We start from the raw sequence: 9,428 nt of genomic DNA, 5'->3' as shown, positions 1-9,428 counted from the left end.
ATATCTGAATTTGCATCAATTTAAATATTTGGAACATCTGAAGACCAGAAGGTTACATAATGTCATTTATCTATCATGGAAACATATTTACTTTGCACCTGCCAGTAAATTACATGTGATAAATTATATGTGAGACTCATTTATCCAAAAAGTGTTTGTTGTCTACTGATGGATAACATAATTACTTCAAGAGGTAGGTAATAATTCTGGAAAGTAAAGCCTGACAACTTCTCTACATGTTGAAAGGGAGGCATTATAAGGTGCTATTGATAAAGCAGAATTGGGCAATGCTATAGAAGGGGATATGGAGATAACCTGGCCACCAGAGGAACTACCCAACATCCTTCACACCTGGATTTATAATCTGCCAGATTATTTCCACTCTTCCCCCCTGGAATATGGTCTTCTTTCCATGGAACCCATCACCAGTAAATTTTTTTTAATTTATTTCATTAGTTAGTTAGTTATAAGTCAGAGTGATAGGGAGAGAGCAAGAGAGAGATATGGTCCACTCACTATCTTCCCCAAAGCCCCTCAGCAGCTGAACTGGTGTAGGCTAATACAGGGAGCCAGGAAGACCATTAAGCTCTCCTTTGTGGGTTGGGACCCAACTATTGCTGGCCCCGAGGAAGTGCATTCAAGAGCAGAGCCAGGACTCTAACAGGGGTACTCTGGTAAGAGATGCGGGCATCCCAGTGTCAGCCTAACTGCTATATTAAACCCTCACTCATCTAACATTGTGATTCTCCTTTTTCATAGGACAATTTGCTGTTTCTCCAATTATTAAAGCTACTATATCAAAATTTCTTTCAAGGTTAGACGTTTTACAGTGATGGACTTTCATGCTGGGTATATGAGGATATCTCAAATGTGCATGGAAAAAGAGGTCTATTTTTGTGTAAAAAATTTAAATCTGTGCAGTTTTTTATAATGTTCATTTCCCTTAACTTTTAAAGATACCTTAGATTGTTGGAGTGCATGTGTGTATTTGTGTTTGGGTGCATACATGCATACATAAATATATATATAGATCTATAGAATTATGGATATTTTGTCCAAAATGAAGGGACTCAATGTTTCCCCAAATTATACCAAGATTCATATCCTTTAGTCTTGGAAATATTCTTGTATTTGTTACTAACTTTCTCTTGTCTTCTCTGTTGCCTTATCCTACACCTAGTACTGATAAGATATTGGTCCATGAGTATTAATGCTCCAACTGTATCATATATTCTTACAAATTCCCTATTTTTATCTACTTTCTATGAATTTCCTTCATGGCAACACCATGCCTCACTCTCATCTTCAACAGTACCCAGAACCCAATTACTGAGTTTAACATACTTTAGAAGGTGAGTGGTCTTTCTTCACGTTCATCTTGCAGTCCATAGAAATGGCCATCACAGGGTGCAACATCTTTGATTTTTCTAAGCAAGTCAATTATTTTCTTTCCACATCACACTTCCAATTATTTGTATAAATCTCTCCTGTACTCTGTAGTTTTATATGGCCTTAGAAATTTGTATTTTGCTACCATTTTTGTGGCATTTTATGCATGGGGAAATAAATTTTAAAGAATAAATTAGATACTGGCATGACAAAAAGGATGAAGAACTTTTCTCAAAGAAATGTACTTTGAATAGAACAATTTCTTTAAAACTGGAATTTATTAAGATTCTTCAATCTCATCACAATGGGCCCCAATCATGTCTAAGAGTTTGCTCTTCTCATACGTATAGTGATATACTCACATATACTCTCCAATCATAATATTAGTGTTCAAAGTTCTCACTAGCAGTTGGTCAGACTATAGTTCATGAAGTTTTTGAAAAATTTAAATACTTTTCTGCACAACACTTTGAAATAAAATTGATGATGGCTATAGTCTACCTTAGAAACATGTTACTTACATGAAATACATTTTAAAAATTTATTTGTTTTTCTTTTTTAAAAAATAATTTCAGTTTTTCTGTTTCCTGGAATACAATTCATTATTGATAGCATATGTCATTCTATTGATCTTTAATAAAATCACATCCATATAAACATTTCAAACAGGTTTTAAATAAGATAATATACCTTATCAAAGGTATTAAGTGATGAAGTTTTTGCTGTTATTGTCTGAAATAATATACACTTTAAATATTTCTTAGGGAATTATATTGTTATAAAAGTTGGATTTCCAAAGGAACAAAGGCAGTCATGAAAATGGGCATTCATGGTCTCTTGATGCTCCTACATGTGCTTCTGTTGGTGCCCAGGCTAAAAGAGAATTCTGGCCATCCACATGCATTTGAGCAAGTGCCCATCCTGCCCTCCAGAAGACTTAGCAGACTTAGTTCACTGTTGTAGAACTCGAGGGACATTGAAAGTCTTGACTGCTTCAGTTCATCCAGATTCCCTTTAGTAGTTCATTCTGTTTTAAACATTGTGAAGAGTACACCTATGTGTGTGTTTAACCAAAATTTAATGAGAACCCACTATATCTTCCCTTCCATTTAGTACCTCAGATACAATGAAAATATAATGTTTTGCCAAAGCACATGAATAGAGATGAACATGTTTGAAGATTCCCAAAAGATAAGGTGGCATTTGGCAGAGTACTTACAGCATATACACCCTGTATGAGAGTGGGTTTGAGTCTCAGCTTTGTTCCTGATGCCAAATTTTTGCTAATTTAGACCCTGAGGGGGAAGATCAAGCAGTAAGTGGTGATCAAGTACTTGTGTCACTGTCATCCACACAGGAGACCTCAACTGAATTATTGGCTTATGGCTTCAGTCTGGCCCAGCCTCAGCTATTGCAGACATTTGAGGAGTAAACTAAGGATGAAAGATCTCTCTCCATCTGTCTCTGTAATATTTCTATCTTTCTGTTTCTCTCTCTTTCTCTCTCCTCCTCTCTCCCCACTTCAGTCCACCGTCCTCAAATAAAAATGAAACTAAATAAATTTACAAAATAAAAATGAAATAGCTTAGAGAAAGTTGAAAAAGAGTAGTGACAATGAAAAATAATAAAAGTAACAAATGGAAAATACATATAGAAGATAGAAATACAACTATATCAACAATCATTATAAATGTGAGCAAGACAAATGTACTAATAGACAAAGATGGTAAAAGTGAATACAAACACAATGCCCTATAATGTTGTCTAAAGAAATCCACTTTAAATGGAGTAATAGAAATGTTAAAACTAAAGCAATGGAGAAACACACACTTTGATAAAGCTCATAGTCAAAATATAGGAGAAATACTTTATTAATAAGACCAATATGTTGTCAGGACAAGAAAAAATACCAGAGATAAAGGGAACATAACATAATAAATGGGTCAAGTCTCCAAGCAGGAAAGAAAATCAAAATAATTTTGAAACTGTATGTACCTACTAATCTTCATTAAAATATATGCAACTAAAACTGATAGTGGAGAAGATAAGGAGAAATAGAAAACTCTGCTATTGTATGTGGAAATTTCAATACCCTCTTTTAGCCACTTCCAGTTCGAGCAAGGTTGAAAATCAGTAAAAGACTGAATAGCAGATGCATCTAATTTACATTTATGAAAATAGTTCATAAAAATAGCATAATATACATTTTTCTCAAGCCCATAAGGGTCACTCAACAAGAAAAAACACTCTTGGTCGTAACACACATATGATCAAATTTAAAAGCATAAAAAATCATGCAATACCTGTATTTAAATAATAATAAAATTGAACTAGAAATAACAACAAATAATCACTAGAAAACCCACAAATATTTGAAGGAAGATTCAGAAGGAAAGGAATATCATATCTATTTATCTTCCTGCCCATCAATCTCATCATATATGTGTACATACACACAGACATATGCACATATTTTTTAATTAAATGAAAATTCAACTTAAAATTTGTAGGATGCAATGAAACTAGTGTCTCTAAGGAATTTCAAAGTATTGGATGTATATACTAGAATAGAAGAGAAATCTAAAATGAATACTCTAAACTTGAAGCATAGGAACCTACAGAAGAATAATATTAATGTCAACAAAATAAAATAAATAAAAATTAGAGCAGAATCAGTCACATGGGAAACAAGAGAGCAATAAGAATAAATCACCAACAAAAAGTGGTTATTTAAAAAGTTAAACAAAAGTTATAAACTACTAGCTATGCCTAGCACACACAAAAAAAGAGGAGACAGAAATCATGAGACACTGAATGAAAAGTTAGGTGATGACTACTGGTGCCATCAACATTAAAATAAAACAGAAATCTTATGAATAATTCCATGCTCACAAATTTGATAAATTAAATACTGCTAGAAAAGGTGATTGTACATCTACCAAAAAAGAATCATAAATATAAATTATACTTTTCAGAAAAATTAAATAAAAATTCATCAAAAATTAAATATAAAAGGTGATAGTAAATTTCTAAAAAATTGGAAAACTTAATTGTACCTATCAATGTTTCCATCAGTGCCATATAACACCACAATCACAGTCTATGAAAGAAAAAACTGACAAGTTAAACTTCACCAAAGTTAAAAATTTCTGCTCTATTACCAACACCATTGAAAAAATAAAATCATTATACCCAAGAGAAAATATTTGTAAAAATAAAACCTTGTAAGCAAAATATACAAAGAGCACTTTTAAAAAGCAAGTAAAATCTTACTAAAGAAGTGGCTAGATCATCTGAGCAGATACCTCACCAAAGAACTTAATAATTATGTGTGAAGATGCCCAGTGAGCTTCATCTGTCAGTAGGAAACTGTATAGTTAAACAGACATACTCTACCCGTCTATTAAAATGTCCAATTTTTCTAAAAACTGACTATGGCAAGTACTGTTGAGAAAACACAGGAATAAAAATTCTAATTTCTTCTTGTTGTGAATGCAAAACTATGTAGACATTTTGAAGATGGTTTGACAGTTTCCTACAAAGCTAAACCCAGTCTTATTATATGAGCCAGCAATTGGCTTCCTAGGTATTTACTCAAATGACTTGAAAACTTACATCCATCTAAATACCTACACACAGATATTTATTGCAGGCTTATTCATAGCAGCCAAGAACTGGAAGTCACTGAAACTTGGAACTTGACTAGTTCCTAGTCAACAGATTAGTGAGTGAAAAAAAAAAAAATTAAGTACATCTATACAGTGGAATACTGTTCAGCAATAAAAGGAATGAGCGATCAAGAAAAGCAAGTAAGTATCAGGTCAAATATTAAATGCATACTGATAAGTATAAGATGTCAGTTTTAAAATACTCCATGATTTGAATTATTTTTCTTTCTGGAAAAGGCAAACTAGGGACAATAAAATGATCAATTACTAACATTAGGATGGTAGAACCGGTAGAGCACAGATTTTTAGAATAGTAAATATATATGACAGATACATGTAGTCATCAAAAATCCATAGTTTTTTTTAAAAGATTTATGTATTTGAAAGGCAGAGCAACAGAGAAAGAAAAGGAGAAACATCCGAGACAGAGACAGAAGGGAGAGAGAAACCCCATGTGCTGGATCACTCTCTAAATGACTGCAAAGGCTGTGGTCGGTCCAGGCTGAAGCCAGAGGCAGGAACACCATCTGAGTTTCACAAGTGGGTGGAAGGGGCACAAGCAATTGGACCATCTTCTGCTGACCTCCCAGGTGTGTCAACAGGGAGCTGAATCATCAGCAGAGCAGGTGAGACTCAAACCTGTACTCCAATTTGGGATGCAAGTGCTGCAAGCAGCAGCTTAACCCACTATGTTACAATGCTGGCCCCAAGAATACACGGAATTTTAAACTAAAAAGAATAGACAGTAATGCTTGAAATTAAAAAAAAAATAGTAATTCAGCAGGTTGAGGAATTCTCAAGATGAAATTCAGAATGTGACAAAATAATGCTCTGTGGGGCCAGTGCTGTGGTGTAGAGGGTAAAAGCCACCGTCTTCAGTGCCAGCATCCCATATGGGTGCCAGTTCACATATCGTCTGCTCCACTTCTGATCCAGCTTTCTGCTATGGCCTGGGAAAGCAGTAGAAGATGACCTAACAACTTGGGTCCCTGCACCCGTGTGGGAAGACCAGGAGGAAGCTCTTGGCTTCTGGCTTCAGATCGGCACAGCTCCAGCCATTGCAGCCAATTGGGGAGGGAACCAGTGGATGGAAGACCTCTCTCTCTCTCTCTCTCTCTCTCTCTCTCTCTGCCTCTCCTTTTCTCTCTGTGTAACTCTGACTTTCCAATAAATAAATAAATAAATAAATATTTAAAATTGCTTTGCACATTTATGAAATACTTTTACTGAATTGGATTCAGGAATCTAAAGTAGAAATAAGTGGATCTTGTAATACTGAGGCAAAAATAACTATAGAAAATCATCATAACATGGTCAATAAGCTGCTTCCCCTAGGGTACAGGTGAATAATTCTGATTTTGTTCTACATGTATATTGCAGATGAGCAATTAAGTCAATGATCTGAGATGGTAGAGGCCAGGTTTCTCACTCTGTTGAGAGTGGAAATTTACAGATGAGCAAGGAAATTTAAGTGATAGTGAATTAGAGTGTCAGGAGTAAGTATATAAACATAGTTCATCTAATAAAAGTAGATGTTACATATATATAGAGAGAAGACACAGTTAGTTTACTGGTTAAGACACCAGTCAAGATCTCCATTTCCCATATCAGAGGACCTGGGTTCCAATCCAGGTTAAAATTCTTCATTCAGGCCGGCACCGTGGCTCACTAGGCTAATCCTCCGCCTTGCGGTGCTGGCACACCAGGTTCTAGTCCCGGTCGGGGCGCCGGATTCTGTCCCGGTTGCCCCTCTTCCAGTCCAGCTCTCTGCTGTGGCCCGGGAGTGCAGTGGAGGATGCCCCGGGTGCTTGGGCCCTGCACCCCATGGGAGACCAGGAGAAGTACCTGGCTCCTGCCATCGGATCAGCACGGTGTGCCGGCCACGGCGGCCATTGGAGGGTGAACCAACGGCAAGGGAGGACCTTTCTCTCTGTCTCTCTCTCTCTCACTGTCCACTCTGCCTGTCCAAAAAAAAAAAAAAAAAATCCTTCATTCAGCTTCCTATGAATACAGATCTTGAGTGGCAATGATGATGGTTCAAGTAAGTTCCTGCTACCCAGATGGGAGACCTGGAACGAGTTTCAGCCCCTGGCTTCAGCTCTAATGCAGCCCAGGCCATTGTATGTGTTTGGGATGCAAATCAGGATATGAGCTCATTCCTCCTCCTACCCCTCTGCCGTGTGTGTGTGTGTGTGTGTGTGTGTGTGTGTATAGAGACGAATATTTTCTGTGATATATAGCAATTAACAAAGAATACAAAAAACCTATAGGAACGAAATGGACATCTTGTGATTTCACTGTTTTTTAGCCCTTGTTTATACTCCTGTGGAACTGTGCTTTTTCTTTTTACTTGTTGAATACTATGGTTAGTGTTGCATTAAGCCTGTGATTATAGAGTGGATTGAAACTGTTTTTGCAAAACACCATTATCTCCTTTACTCACAGTGACCTGACCATGAGAAACGCACAAGGGGTAGCCACTGCCCGCTATGGGAGTGGGCCACCAGAGATATCTGCCTGGTGTCCGTGGCAGCTATCTGACAAACACAGAGACATCTATATACATCCACACAGAGCCACATACAGCCACAGTCACCAATAGCCACATTTGCTTGACCAAATCCATCCACAAGCAGCTGCATCCATCCATAGTCTCACTCACCAATAGCTGCACCTAACCATCCCTCCAGTTGCTTGTATGGGTTTACACACAACGGTGACTGGGAGCCAAACCATTACATAACAGGGCTGTGCGCAGCTAGCTAAGCTGGTGGGCCTGCTGGTTACCATGTCAATAGTTATTGTAGTGGCACAAGATATGGGAGCACAGAGATAAGGGAGAGAGGACAAAAGGCCTAGGAACTGATAACTTCTCCAAGCTCATCTCCTCATCTACACAAGTGATCAAGGACAGAATCAGTAGTCACTAACCATATTGCTATGATGTACCTGGTCTGTACAATGTGATGCAAGCAGCGTTTTATCTCTAGGGTCTTCTCCCTTCTCGACAACAATCCCAATACTAACTTCCTATAACATATCTGACTAGTACTCCCAAAATCTCTAGATGCCATAAAACACAAGGAAAATGTTAAAAACTAACCTAGCCCAAAGAAGCCTTAGGAGACACAGGAACAAAATACAATGTGGAATCTTAGAAGGCATTCTGGAACAAAAAAAGGGGGAGAAGGGTGTGACAAAATTGGGTAAAAAGTAAGGAAATCTGATGGAATAATACATTGTTTGTTAATTACAACAAATGCACTATATTACAGGGGAAACTGGCTGAGCAATGTTGAAAATATTCTGACACTTGTTAAAACAGTCAGGAAGATGCTATTAGGAACTATTATAATAGGGAAGAAAAAACAAACTCAACTCAAAATGCAATGATGATTATGTAGAGAGTTCAGTCACAGAGAGAGTTTATTGGGAATTTTATTTTCTTCTTGGCTTCTTTCTGTAGATTTAAAGAGAGAAATAAAGAAAAGGGGTAAAAAAGCTATTCAAAAATGGAATGTCTGGGGTACCTCTGTATAAAAGGACTTCCACGGTAGGTCATTAACTTTCTTCATCAGATGTTGGATGATATCTTAGTTTGGAGTCTCCAGAGTATAACCATCAGAGTGACACTCATAGACAGAGTTGGAAAGGGAAGTAAAGCTGTGTTAAAAGAATTAATCCTTTCCAACACAAAGATTCTAAGACTACCTGTTTCCACCCTTTAGAACTACACAGAGAGCAGAACATAATTTGTCTACTATAGGCCATAGTTCAGGTTATCAGGGAACATAATTGGGAGTAATCATATAAATATTCATTTTTCAGAGTTTTTGCACACATAGAATCTACTTGATCCTCACAAATATCCAGAAGAATCGCTGTTCCAATTAATAGTATTAGCAAAATTCAGAACCTAATTGTTTAGCAAGGTTGTATGTACCAATGCCATCTCACTAGTCCAAGTAATCAATTTCAGTTCACAATTGATCATACTGATAGGTCTAAGAGTCAAAGGGATCACACAAACAAGACTAGTGTCTGCTAATACTAACTGAAAGAATAAAAAAGGGAGAGAACGATCTAACATGGGAAGCAGGATACACAGCAGACTCATAGAAGGGCAGATGTCCTCAACAGCACTCTGGCCTCAGAATCAGCACTTAAGGCATTTGCATCTGGCTGAAGAGCCCATGAGAGTATTTTAGGCATGGAAAGCCAAGACACTCTGGCAAAAAAACAAACAAACAAACAAACAAACAAACAAAAAAACCTAAATGAAAGATCTCTGCGAGTGAGATCCCAGTGGAAAGAATGGGGCCATCAAAGGAGGAGGTACCTTTCTCTGAAGGGAGGAGAGAACTTCCACTT

Source organism: Oryctolagus cuniculus, chromosome 1 (genome assembly GCF_051225735.1).
Source record: "Oryctolagus cuniculus isolate XC-2025 breed Fujian yellow rabbit chromosome 1, ASM5122573v1, whole genome shotgun sequence".
Taxonomy (NCBI): Eukaryota; Metazoa; Chordata; class Mammalia; order Lagomorpha; family Leporidae; genus Oryctolagus; species Oryctolagus cuniculus.
Note: the sequence above shows the minus strand (reverse complement) of the source record.